The sequence below is a fragment of the Miniopterus natalensis genome, chromosome 14 (assembly GCF_054644295.1).
Source record: "Miniopterus natalensis isolate mMinNat1 chromosome 14, mMinNat1.hap1, whole genome shotgun sequence".
Classification (NCBI taxonomy): Eukaryota; Metazoa; Chordata; class Mammalia; order Chiroptera; family Miniopteridae; genus Miniopterus; species Miniopterus natalensis.
Window position 1 is genome coordinate 33,078,253 of NC_142094.1, and position 13,828 is coordinate 33,092,080.

The 13,828-nt window shown below is 38.5% G+C and overlaps 1 pseudogene; it reads left to right on the top strand.

Annotated features, from left to right (window-relative positions):
* Positions 1 to 45: 45 nt before the first annotated feature.
* Positions 46 to 796, top strand: LOC107543263 (transmembrane protein 69 pseudogene; annotated as a pseudogene).
* The last annotated feature ends 13,032 nt before the right edge of the window (positions 797 to 13,828 follow it).

Below are 13,828 nucleotides of genomic sequence, written 5' to 3' on the forward strand. Positions count from 1 at the left end.
GAACGACCTGGCATCTTCCTGAGCAAGACTTCATGAGGGCCCAGTATGCTTCACTTCATCCAGAAGTTTCTCAAGCATCTTCAAAGATGCTGAGGTATCCTTTCACAGTCAAGCTAGGAGCCAGCAGAACAGAAACACTTTCTCTCCAGACATGTCTCCAACAGAACTTTTCACCTTTGTTTTTAAGGCCTTGGCCTTTCTCATCTTTTCCAGGGTGCATGAACAAGACACAGTACTAGCATACCTCGCCACGCAGCTTTAAGAAGCAGAAGCAAGATAACTTCCAGCCAGGCCACCAGAAACTGTCACATACTGCACCTGCCTGCCAGCCCAAAGCCAGCACTATACGTGTCTCTGGCAGGCTAATCCCCTTCCTTGCTCCACGACTGGTCATGGTGATGACAAAGACTTATATCCCCGTATTAACTTTTAGTCAGATGGCTTATGGAGCCAGTTTCCTATCTTTCTTGGGAGGCATCAGATGGGGTTTTGTTCTCCCAGAAGGTAGTCCAGCCAAACCAGGCTTCCTCAATTTAGCTGGTAGTACAGCTCCTGTCACATTTTCATGGTTTGCCTTCCTTATTTCTAAAGGCTCAGTGAAGCTATAGTCACAGTAATAATAGGTTTGGGGATAGCATTACATAATGAACCTTTGCTCTTGCCACACTATCCCAGTTGGTTCAAAGCCCTGAGGATAATAGTCACTTTAGTGGCCTTTTTATCTTTTGTAATCACTTTACTACTTAAAGATATTTATCCAGAGAAAGGACCCACGAGACCTGGTCAAGTAGAATAAATATAAAACTATTCTGTAGATGATGTTAGCATGTTGGCTACAAGCTTATAAGGTTGTTTTACATATTTTCCTTCTACTACGGTTTAGCTCTGTTTCCCAGCAATAGTAATTTATTCATATTTTTTCATTTCTAGGAATCTTTATTTCATAGGAATTATATGATCAACAGCTTGAAAATCCCTAACAAATCCTTTTGATGTCGTATTAGGTTAAAGTTCTCATTCAGTCTTATGAATTATATAGTTGTCCACTCATACATTTCAATGTTTTAATTATTTTGAAAAAATATATAAAATTAAAAAAAAAAAAGAGCCCTGGCCACGTTGCTCAGTTGATTAGAACATTGTCCCATATGCCAAGGTTGCGGGTTCGATCTCTGGTCAGTGCACATAAAAGAAGCAGCCAATGAATGCATAAATAAGTGAAACAACAAATTGATGTTTCTCTCTCTCAAATCAATAAATAAATTTAGAAACAAAAAAAACAAACAAAAAAATATTGGTATTGTTTTCTACTATCAACTTGCCCTCATCCCTGTGAGCTTTTGCAGACAAGAATCTCCAGTATTAATACTATCTTAAAATCCAGTGAGGCTATTATAAGCCTGGGTTCACCTGCATCAGAATTTCTTAGGGTGCTTATAAAAAAGACATATTTCTGGGCTCTACTCCATGCTTATTAAATCAGAATTTCTAGAACTGGTGTCTGAGAATCCACAGTTTTAACATGCTCCCCAAGTTATTTTTATATATGCCGGAGTTTTCGAACCACTGTTTTTTGAACATGAGTTCAGAAGAGAAGAGAATCATGCCTATGCACCTACAGTATTCTGTATGTTTCTCAATTTGCTCTAACCACACAAATGTTGTTTTGCTTTTAAAAAACAAATCATTTCCTTTTTATCTTCACAGGCCTGTGGCATATGGGAGTTTGACAAATCTTGGTTGGGCTGGGCTGGGCTGGGCTGGGCAGGGCTTCCAGCTTCTAGTCTAGTCCAGTTGGCTCCACGTTTCTCATTCTGAAATGTTTTTCTGGCAACAGCAGGAATGCAAGCCCATTTCAAGTCTCTGCCTTACTCAAGTCCACTAACATCCCCTTGAGCAAAGCAAGTCACATAGGCAGGCCCAAAGCTGAGTAAGGAATTATATCCCACCTGCCATAAAGCCATGGCAAGGGTGTGAATTTATAATACCACTAGAGGGGAGTGATAACCTGGGGCCAGTAAATGCATCTACCACAGTCAGAGACTATGTTTAATCATGCTTGTATTCATACTTTCCAATTGATTCTTTGGCACATGGAGGTTATTCTAAAAGGCACTTTTTGAACTGACCAGCATAGCTATTATTTCCATCATCAATGTGGCAAAAAGGAAATGATGAGTGGTAGCATGGAAACGGAATGTGAGCCAGAGATAGTCACTGCACACTGTGGGTGTTGATATCCAGTTTGGGTCTTAGAATTTACATGTAAAATCTTAAGCTATCTTTTTTTTTTTAATTTTATCTTTAATGACTGTAAAATACACATAACATAAAATTCAGTGTCCTAACCTTTTTTTAAGTGGACAGTTCAGTAGTGTTAAGCACATCCACATTATTGTGTAACCAGTCTCAAGAACTCCTTTCATCTTATAAACTGAAACTTGTACCCATTAAACAACAACCCTCTACACCCCCACCCTTCCCCTGTCTTCCAGCCCCTGACAACCACTATTCTACTTTCTGTTTCTGTGAACTTAACTACTCTAGGTAATGTGTACAAGTGAGATCGAACAGTATCTGTCTTTCTGTGACTGGCTTATTTTACTTAGCGTAATGTTTTCAAGGTTCATCCATGTTGTAGCACGTGTCAGAACTTCCTTCCTTTCTAAGGCTGAATAATATTCCGTTATATGTATTCACCGTATTTTGTTTATCCATTCCCCATTGATGGACACCTGGGTTGTTTCTACCTTTTGGCTATTATGAATAATTATGCTATAAACAGGGGTATACAAGCTGCCTCATTTCTTTTTTCAGTTTTAATTTATTTTTAACCCTCACCTGAGGATATTTTTTCCCTGGTTTTTCAAAGAGAGTGGAAGGGAAAGAGAGAGGGAGAGAGCGGGGGTAGAGAAACATCGATGTGAGAGACACATTGATTGGTTGCCTCCTGCACCCACCCCAGCCGTGTCCTCAGACAGCAATGAAATGAATCTGTGCTTGTGAACAGACCATCAAAATGCAAAGCAGTGAGGAGAACACACTAGTGACTGGGAGGGCGGAGGCTTGACCCCAGTGTTTGATATTAAACCTCAGTGACCTACCCTCGCCTGGGATTAGGCTTGAAGGTTTTTGAGGGTCATCATCCCATGGTTCAAGGTCTCCCACTCTTTATTTGTTTTCTCCTTTCACCAAGGTCTACCTCACCAGGAACTTGCTTCCCACGATTCCCAATGACCTTCAGTGGTTTGCCAGTCATTTCATATCTTCCCATCTCTCTCCATTAAGCTTCTTGAACAAAACATTAAGCCCTGTAAAGGATAGGAACTTATTTTCTAAGCTTTTGGACTCTCTTCATTTCTTTCCTCTCTCCTCCCCCTCCAGCCTCCCTCCTTGTACTTTCCAACATATGGAATATTGATGGGTACAAATGCTTTTTAGTACCCCATGGCCTTAAACACCCATCTGCACAAGTCCAGTGGCATAGCCAGCCAACAAACTCTAAGGCAATACTCGTCTCTGTAAAATTTCTCTACAGTTACTCTGCCCTCTAACTCAGGCACTGTCCTAGCATGTGTGATGGCATCCTAAAAGACCTTTCACCTCTTGGATAATTTTCACCCCAATCCACTCATCCTAGACACTGCCTCAAAGTAGCCTCTGAAGCTTGTCACTCAATCAAGTTCTCCCGTAGCTGCTGTGTTAAATACCTCATTTTATTGTACTTCGTTTTATTGCAGTTCACAGATGGCATTTCCTACCCATTGAAGGCAGGACACCCCACCAGCAAAAAGGTTACAGCTAGCTTTATTCTCATACGCGCTGTATTGTGGTGGCCTGAAACCAAGCCCACAATGAATTCGAGGGATGGTTGTACAAATTTGTGATCTCTACAGTAGCATGTGGCAGGCAGTGTAGCTTAACTCTTAAGACCATAGGCTCCAGAGTCAAAATGCTTAGGATTGAATTCTGGTTCTACTATTAACCTGCTGTGTGACTTGAGCAAGCGGCTTAATGTTTTTGAGCTTCAACTCCCTCATCTGTAAAATGGAGCCAGTAACTGCCTTCTTTATTGGACAAGTGTGGAAATTCAATGTGAAAATGTCTATTCAGCAATTTAAACACTTCTTCATAGAAAATCTTAATGACTAGAGCTCCTTATTATTATCAGCCTCATTATGGCTTTAACGTAGTGATTGGATTTATATTCTGAGCACCTTATACTCAGCTCGGAAAATCCAGACAAATGCAGCCCTATGATGTTTCCTCAGTAAGACCAATACTCTTCTGCTTCATGGGTTTTTGGCTGGCTGCCTGGATTCCTTTCCATAGCCCCTATATGAGCTTGTCCAAGACCTCACCGACTCTTCAAAGGCCACGTGTTCTAAGAGGCCATCCCAGATCTTTCCAAGCAGATGTAATTTCCCCTTCTTTACAGCACTTTTTTTTAAAGGAACTTCCCTTAATAAAGTAATTTATAATAGCTAATAATATAAAGTTACATATACTTTATTCTTAATATTTGTTGTCAGGTCTCTGCAAATAATGGAAAGGGAGACTGAGGTGGTGGTGTTCAGAGCTTTACTTTTTCTGATTCTAAAATAGAAGCACAGAACAAATATTTTGTCTAATTCTTGATGTTAATCAGGGCTTCTGTTACAGGCAAAAAATTTTAATTTAAATAAAGAAAAATTTTATCATGGGTCTTAGGAGTAAATCACAGAGCCCAGTTCTCAAATAGGAGACAGAACCAACATTTGGTAAATTGTAAAGGGGACTCATTTCTCCCCCTCTCCCTCCAAGCACACTGATATATTGCATAGTTCCAATGAAATACAGAGATTAACTTGCTCCAGCTGTGACTCAATTGCAATCCTTTGGAAGTAGACTCCAATGGGCCAGATTTGGATCAGATGCCCATCCCTAATCCTATAGCAGTGTCAGGCAGGAAGGGCCTCACCACTGTAGATCAAGGGGCAGTTCCTAGAGGAGAGAGCCATCATTGTGAACTGGGCTGATAGTAAGGGTTATCTACTGAACCTTTCATCTGCTTCTATCAACTGGTAGACATCATTAATAACATCTACTATCTTAAATAATATTGTAATATTGGTTTTTTTCCCTATGTTTCACACATTTTGGAGGCAGGGGAAAAACTATTTCCTAACTCTGGGTTTAATATTCAAGTTAATAGATGTTCTGCTCTCAATTCATGATAAAAACAAATGATCTGCATCATAAAATAAGGCTCTTCGATGATCCTAAATCAATGATAGTATCCTAAATCAGTTATAGGTTTTACACTGATGATTCTGGGTCCTGAACCAGCCCCTCTCTGAAATGGCAAATGACTCTATGCAGGTGGGCTCTAGTAAAAACTAATTTACTAGAATTTCTCTAAAACATTGGGATACAAGAAGCAGTGATTCGGTACCCCCTTAACACAGTATAATAATGCACTCTCTCAAACTGTACCTCAGAATGTTCACCTTGGGAGCTTCTCAACAAGAGTGGGAGTATTTAGTTGAAGGACCTAAGTGTCCCATGCCATTAAAAACCCTTAGGATGGTCTTGACCAGGTGGCTCAGTTGGTCAGAGTGTCATCCCGGGCCTACACCAAAAGGTTGCAGGTTTGATTCCCAGTCAGGGCACATACCTAGGTTGCAGGTTCGATTCCCGGTAGAGGAGCTTATAGAAGGCAACCAATCAATGTTTCTCTCTCTCTCTCTCTTCCTCTCTTCCTTCCTCTCTCTAAAATCAATTAAAAAACATATCTTCTGGTGAGGATTAAAAAAAACAACCTTAGGATAGTACGGAGCATGTGGTAAAGGCTTGATAAAATTAGCCATTAGCAAGGACGGTGCTCATTGTTTTCCTACATTTTATCTCATTCTTATGTATTCTGTACAACAGTCATGCAAACAGGTTCTTTCTTTCCTGTTCTATAGCTACTAGAAGGAGGCAGAAGGTACCATAAGTAGAGCACCGTGACAATCAAGTCCATGTCTCTCTGCTCTGCCACATAGGATTTTCCAAGTACATTATCACCTTAGCATGTTTCTTTAAGTTCTGATTTTCATTCTTCTTTCATTTAGTGACATTTGTACACCAAAAAGAGTTCATTACTCTTTAAACTTTATATCATCTTTCCTTTATTATATTACAAAGGATTATCCATAAACCCTCTCTTTGTTTTTAGTTCAAGAGAATTATCTTTCACAACACTATAAGAGTAAGTATGAGATTTTATAAAGTAAAAATTATAGTGGGAATTAACAATCTTTGGAATAGCTAGTTCTAGTTTAGACTTTAAATCCAGGAATATGCAGCATCCATTAAAGTGCTTTTAACTCAGAAGCATTTGAAGGCAACTTAGCAGCATTTATTTTATAAACTTAATAATGAAAGCCAAATAACAATCAAGATTAGAGCCTATAATTAGAAGTTCAAGGTTATCACTAAACACACTTACATCATCATTGAAATTTAAAATATGGCAACAGAATCAATAAATGTTTTGCAGATACTCTTTTAGCTGTGGAGTGATAAATGCATGAAATTAGAATTAGTGAACTTGCTGGAGTTTATATGCATATGTGTGGCCTGACCTATAAGACCCCTTCACTGAAGATGAATGTTTTATTGGGATTTTTCTCAGACAATCTGTAGAAATGATAATCTTTTTTTTCTCTTTAGTTTTCATGGCAATAATCTTTCTATACCTGCTTTCTATACAATGCTTCTCGCATTGTATATTATGTCTAGGAGCTGTTGCTTCCTATTAGAGAAGAGAGATAAGAAAGCTTAAAGATGAGATGGATACAAAATCAGCACATGATTATTAGGTTATCAATGTCAGTTATTTAAAAAAAAAGAATGATTATAGCAATTGCAATCTAATCTCAGTCCATATTTGGTGACTTGACAGGTTATTCAATACAATCAGTTAGCATATGTTTTCTATCTAATATATTTAGGGCATTTATCATATAATCCCTGGGTCATTGGAAAATGCATATTAAAGTAACAAGGGCTAAGAGATGAAGATCACTGTAAGACAATGATAGGATTGACAAAAATCACTGATCAGAAGCCATTCATATTTCAAAGCTTGCTCCCACTTTTTAAAATTTTCTAGCTTAATTTCTAATATAATTAATCAAGTGCAAATACCTGTAATAATAAAAATAACAATTGGCAATACTTTGTACAAAACTGTCTGCTAAGAAATGGAACAGAAATGAAAACAAATATTAGAAGTTACCAAAATGTTAGTCAAAAGTCACAGAAATCAACCACTATAAAGGGCTTAAAAATATACAGTTATATTAGTGGAAACTAACCATTCGCCATTAATTAAAGAGAGTGTTCGGTGTGTTCCGAATGGGTTGTTTTACTATTTCTTTTCCCCCAGTCCCAGTTTTTTGTTTTTTTTTCTGTGTTTTTTTTTCTGTTTTTCTGTTTTTAAATGATGTTTTATTTGTCTTTCTTTTCACCATCACTCTCCTGTCCCCTCCTGGTCCTTGTTCCTCAGTGAAATCTCTGCTCTGCAGATGTCCCCCGGCCCTTCTTTCTTGTCTGCCTGAGCCATAGCATGTCATCCCATCACAGGCTTGGATTCAGAGCTCAGCGTCCCTTCCTTCATTCCCAGGACCTCCTTTTCATATATGGAAACCCTGCTAGCAATTAGCATGCTACATAAACAGCTCTTTTTTTTTTTAAAGAAAGACTGTCTCTGAGATTAGAATGTTTCTATTAATTATGGAAACAAATAGTAATTACTTGGTCAGTTCTCACAGGAAGCAAGCTATTATTACGTTTTTAAATGTAAATTTTTAAGTGTCCCACTTATTTGCCACTTGGAGAGATCTTATGAAAGTTAATTTAATATTTGTGTCATATACCCCCATGGAAATTTAAGAATTTATGTCTTCTTTAATCCACATAGCCTTTATTTTGCTTTTTATAAAAACGAATAAAAGTCCAAAGCATGTCTAATTAATTCCTTAAGAATATACTATTCATAGGAGTTTTCTGGAAGATTTATTTAAAATGCAGATCTCATGTCCTCCCACCCAGATACTGTGATTCACCCAAGGACTATGTAGTTTACATTTAATGTAGGCACTGGGGTGATTCTGATGCAGGCAGCCCACTTGGAGGAGTGCATGTTATTTGTCGGATTGTGAGATCAAGACAAATGTCATCAGACAATCTGTTACTTTAGTAAACAACTGTGTGTTGGTTCCTGGTAGAAATTTTTTTTATGTTTCATTGTTTGTTTTTTTGGTTTCAGAGAGAGGAAGGGAGAAGTAAAGAGATAAAAACATCAGTAATGAGAGAATCATTGATCAGCTGCTTCCTGCACACCTTCTACAAGGCAACCCTGGCCTGTGCCCTGACCAGGAATCCAACCGAGATCTCCTGATTCATGGGTCAGTGCTCAACCACTGAACCACACTAGCCAGGCCTGGTAGAAATTTGAAAATCCTTCCAAGGAGATTGGTCTTAATTAGAATGCTGGTGTGGAGACCAACAGCCATAAGAAAGATTAGAGAGTTCAATTCTGTAATAAAGACAGAAAAGAAATATGAAAGGGCAATACAAAATTTAAATAATGTTAACTTCATTGATAAACAGTGAAAAGCTAATTAAATAATATGTGAGCTGTCTTGCCAATTCACTTGTTAAAAATTAAAGCTTGGTGATATCTACCACTGGGAAAGATGCAAGGAACTGAGTCCCCTTGCAAACATGGAAAGTATAAATGTAATGTGACAGACTATGGGAAGGCAATTCGCAATATCTATCTAATGTTAAAGTTGAAGGCTCGTTTAAGCAAAACTTGTATGTATGCACAAATAAATATACAAGAATGTTAGCATTACGTTGCTTGGAAGAGTGCAAAATAAGACGCATGTGGTCATGATTAGGGGCACGATTAATAACCTAGGAACATCCAGATTGTATGATAGTATGAAACCTTTATAGAAGAATGTGGCAAGTGTCCATACATTTCATTTTGAATACTCTCCAAGGCATATGTAGTGGATAAAAAAACAAACCAAAGACAATGTAGGAGTGTCCTGGTTATACAAGAAGGACAGATATAAAACACGATAGTTACAACTAGGAAAGTAGAAGGGTTCAGGAAAGGGGAAGAAATCACAAAGAAAGACTTTCAATCTATATCTTTCCAATGTTTTTTACAACAAAAACACATTCATGTATCATTTTCGAATGAAAATAAAATGAGGTGAAAGACAAGAAGCAGCAAAGTCCAAGGATAAGCAGATCTTAAACTACAGCAAAACTGCACTAACTCTTAGGAACTGGGAGGGGTTTGCATATGGGGCATTTGTTTGCTTGATTTAATGTGTTTTTCCTTTGATTTCTCAAGCAAAGTATCTCTTATAAACTAAGGTATAAGTATTAATAAATAAAATAAAACATATCAATAAAAAGTTTAGTAAGCCCAGTACTATATAAAAATGTATTACCAGAAAGAGAATTTTTAAAAAAATATATATATCTTTATTGATTTCAGAGAGAGGAAAGGAGGGGGAGAGAGACAGATAGATCGAGCCCACAACCCGGGCATGTGCCCTGACTGGGAATCGAACCCTGATCGCCTGGATCCTAGGTCGACGCTCAACCCCTGAGCCACGCCCGGCCAGGCCAGAAAGAGAATTTTTGCCTACAGGAATTATCGGCAAAATGTTTGGCTGTAGATCTGAGGATAATGACTATGAAAATAATATGCTTTATTGGGATATTATGTCTGCCTCTTAAATTTTTTTCATTTTGATTTCTATTGCAATAATAGCATGTTTATCCAATAACTACTCTAAAAAAATAGATCAGCCCAGAATTTTCATGTCATTAAAACTATTTCAAAACAATGATTTTAGTCTGAATTCTTCTTGCTTTAAGAAATTCCACAGATTAAAAAAAAATCCCTTGAAATGAAGTAAAATAGAGTGTGTCCCAAAAAATGTATACACACTTTAAAAGCTGATAGCTCAATTTTGAAAATAAATTGCATTTTAATAAACACTGCCTTTACAATTATTCAAAGTGTGTGTATACATTTTTTTTGGAATACCCTATATTTCCAGACTATTTCGGAAATGCAAAGTCTGAATCAGTAAAACCTGGGTTAACATGGTTTTACTACAAGCTGCATCATTATCAGGATAGAGACAAGCTTGTATTCTCATTATATATTCATTGGTGCTTTTCACATTCTAATATTATTTAGACTCAGTGTCAGAAGGAGGTATAGCTCTCTCTGAATGTGCTTAACATTTTATTTCTTTTCCTTTGTTTGCATAAATGAATAAGCAGTCGTATTCTAGCATCTTCTGCACTGTGTGGTAAATACATATCCTGCAGCATTTCCATAATGCAAGCCTCAAGCCCACTCTCTATGTGAAGTAAATGCAGTAGCCCAGCCGGTGTGGCTCATCGGTGGAGCATCGACCTAGGATCCAGGAGGTCGAGGTTCGATTCCCGGGTTTCGGGCTTGATCCCCAGCAGGGAGCGTGCAGGAGGAAACTGATCAATGACTCTCATCGTTGTTGTTTCTATCTCTCTCTCTCCCTCTCTTCCTCTCTCTGAAATCAACGAAGATCTATTAAAAAAAAAAAAAAAAGTAAATTCAGTAAGTTCATATAACACACTCAACAGGTTGCCTTAGTTGACAATTCCCTCCTACTATGTACTCTAATTGAAAAGCAAAAACCGCCCAAATGTTCATGAATGCTAGGTCAAAGACAGAAAAAGTCAGCACTGGAAAAGGAAACCAGTATCAGATTCCACTTCCTAGAATAGTAGTTCTCGAACTTCGCAGCATATTGGAATTGCCTGCTGAGCTTTAAAAACTTCCCAAACCCAGACTTCACTCCATTCCAACTACATCATAATCTCCAGGGGTAGGACATGGACACCATGCAGGCACACCTCGTGCTGTTGTGCTCTGCTTTATTGCTCTTCACATCTGTGTTTTTACACATTGAAGGCAAGACCCTCCAGCAGCAAAAAGATTACAACTCACTTTATTGCAATGTACACTTTAAAGCGGTGGTCTAGAACCAGGCCCACAATATATCTGAGGTATGTTTGTTGTTTTCAGAGTAGCCCAGGTGATTCAATAAACAACTAAGACTGAGAACCAAAGTCCTAGAAAACATTAAAGGCTTTCAAAGCAGCCATAGCAGCAGCCACAGCGTGTTAGGACATCCAGAGGTAGTATGAGTAATAGTGCAAGCAAGGAAAAGGGAGCCACAGACATCACTTTGGATTAACAGGGCAGTTGGTGTTTTGTTTAAAAGATTTAATGCACTAAATGAAGAACCACAATCCTTAAGACTGACACCTGTGCCTTTCATTGGAAATGAAATAATTAGAAGTTAGGCCACCTGTGTGTATTTTCCCCACCTCAAATGAGATCAAGGTTCAATTATTTAAAGACTAGAGTCCAAAGAATTAGAAGACACTAGAGATCAGCTTCAGCAGGTGGTTTACTGTTTTTCCTTCTTTGGTACTTGAACAACTCTCTGTATACTTCTCTGTGCCTTCTACAACAGGCCTGCTTCACCTGGCGGCCATGGAACAAGGTATGTACGGAGATGGATTGTGTGTCTGCTCATTCATTTAAAAAAAAAAAAAAAAGAAACATGAAAGGTCTATGGCCACAGTAGATGTTCAAATATGTGCCATTCGCTGACTTCAGACACTTCAACAGCACAAGCTTTTCAGAAGTTCAACAGCTTTTAAATATCCATTTAGACACAAATATCAGTTATTTTTGTTTTGGTTTGGTTTGTTGTTCATTTTGTGTTTTTTGTAACAAAGGAGATGAGAGGTGAGGACCGGAGGCAGCCTAGAAATGCGTGCTCACACCTGAACCCTAGTGAAGGAGCTTCTTTTTGTCAGGATGGAAGTGACACCCCAACCTTTCCCAGAAGCAGTGGTGGGCGTCCTTAGCATCAGCATAGAGGAATTGCCTGTGTAATCCTTTCAGTTCTCACTTCATACTCTGTGAATAGCAACAACCTTATTTGGCTTCAGGTGCAATCAAGAAATACTTAAATAGGGTTGGGGGAAAATTCCAAGGAGAGGCCTGTGACTTAAGGGGCGAGAAGGATGAGGCGTGGCCTAGCCGGCTGGGCTTTTCCAGGCCCCTCTTCTACCTGCTCCCCAGGCCAGCTCCCTGTTCCTAATTCCTTCCTCCCCTTCCCCTTCTCGTGCCTCCACCTGGGGTCCCAAGAGCCAGCGTCTGGTCCTCAACAGGTAGAGCCACCTCGGTGCAGGGCCTTTGGTAAGTCTTCAGACTTTGGTGGGTCTTGTTTTTCCATCTGTGAACTCAGGGGTCAACTGAGTTCTTGAAACTGCTGCCTGGGGCTTGGTCTGGAGGGTTGAGAAGTGAGGAGGGACTTTATTGTAGCTGTTATGAAATTGCTTTAGTCTGGAAGCAGTTTTCCTAAACTTGTTATTTGCAATGATCAGTACTGACGTTAGGCTCTGAGTGGACACGTGCCCTAGCTTTGCGTATGGTTGCATAGGATCGTGAGTGAAAACGCCAACTTGTTTCTTACTTTCTCCATCTCATCTCAAGCCTTGGTATTCTGTAGCAGATAACTTGTCAGGGGTAGAGATTTTACTACAAATTTTTTGAGTCAGTGTAAAACATTGGGTGTCAGGAATACCGTGTGTGGTTTAAGGAGCCTTTGCTGGGGGGGAGGGTTGGGCTTCTCACCTGAGATGAGACTCAGGTCAGTTTGTGCTACTTGTTTTCAAGTTCTGCTGAGAATGACTGGGGTCTGGTCTTTAGTTTGCTTAAAAAAATCTTTTTAAACTAAATTTGGTGTATTTGCTGTTAGAAGATAACTATAGACTGTAGTTTTGGTTTGGGTTAAGGAACACTGAGTGATAACACACATTCAATCTTTTTATCTGTGTTCAGATCCCTTATTTGGTTAATGCAGTTTTAGTTAATCCAAATTAATCTAGTTGAAAAGAGCAGCCTGTCATCACTCAAGAGACAAACATTTTAATAGAATCAATCAGTGGCCACTATAATTATAAATTCTGAAGACCCAAGTTAAGCTGACGAAAGTCTTTCCTTTCCTTCCCACCTGCTCCTTCCCCATTTTCTTTTTTTTTCTTAAATTGAGGTATAATTGACATATAACATGTTTCAGGTGTGCAAAATGATTTGATGTTTGTATATATCTAGTTAACATCCATCATCACATAATAGTTACAATTTTTTTCTCATGATGAGAACTTTCAAGATCTACTCTTAGCAACTTCCAAATATTCAATATGATATTATTAACTCTATAGTCACCACGCTGTATTACAGTCCCATGGTTTATCTCTTTCATACCTGGAAGTTTATAGTGTTTAACCCCCTTTATCTATTCCCCCACCTCCTGCCCCCTGGCAACCCCACCATTCTGTACTCTGTATCCCCAAGCTCATTTTGGTGTTTTGTTTTGTTTTGTTTAGATTTCACATATAAGTAAGATCATACAGTATTTGTCTTTCTTTGTTTGACTTATTTCACTTAGAATAATGCCCTCAAGATCCATCCATAGTGTCACAAATGACAAGATTTTATTCTTTCTAATGGCTGAATAATATATATACACACATATATATGTATGTGCATGTGTGTGTGTCTATATATATATATATTTGTCCATTCATCCATTGATGGACACAGGTTGCTTAGGTTGCTCCCACATCTTGGCTATTATAAATAAAGCTGAAATGAACATGGGAGTGCATAGTCTTTTTGAGTTAGTGTTTTTATTTTCTT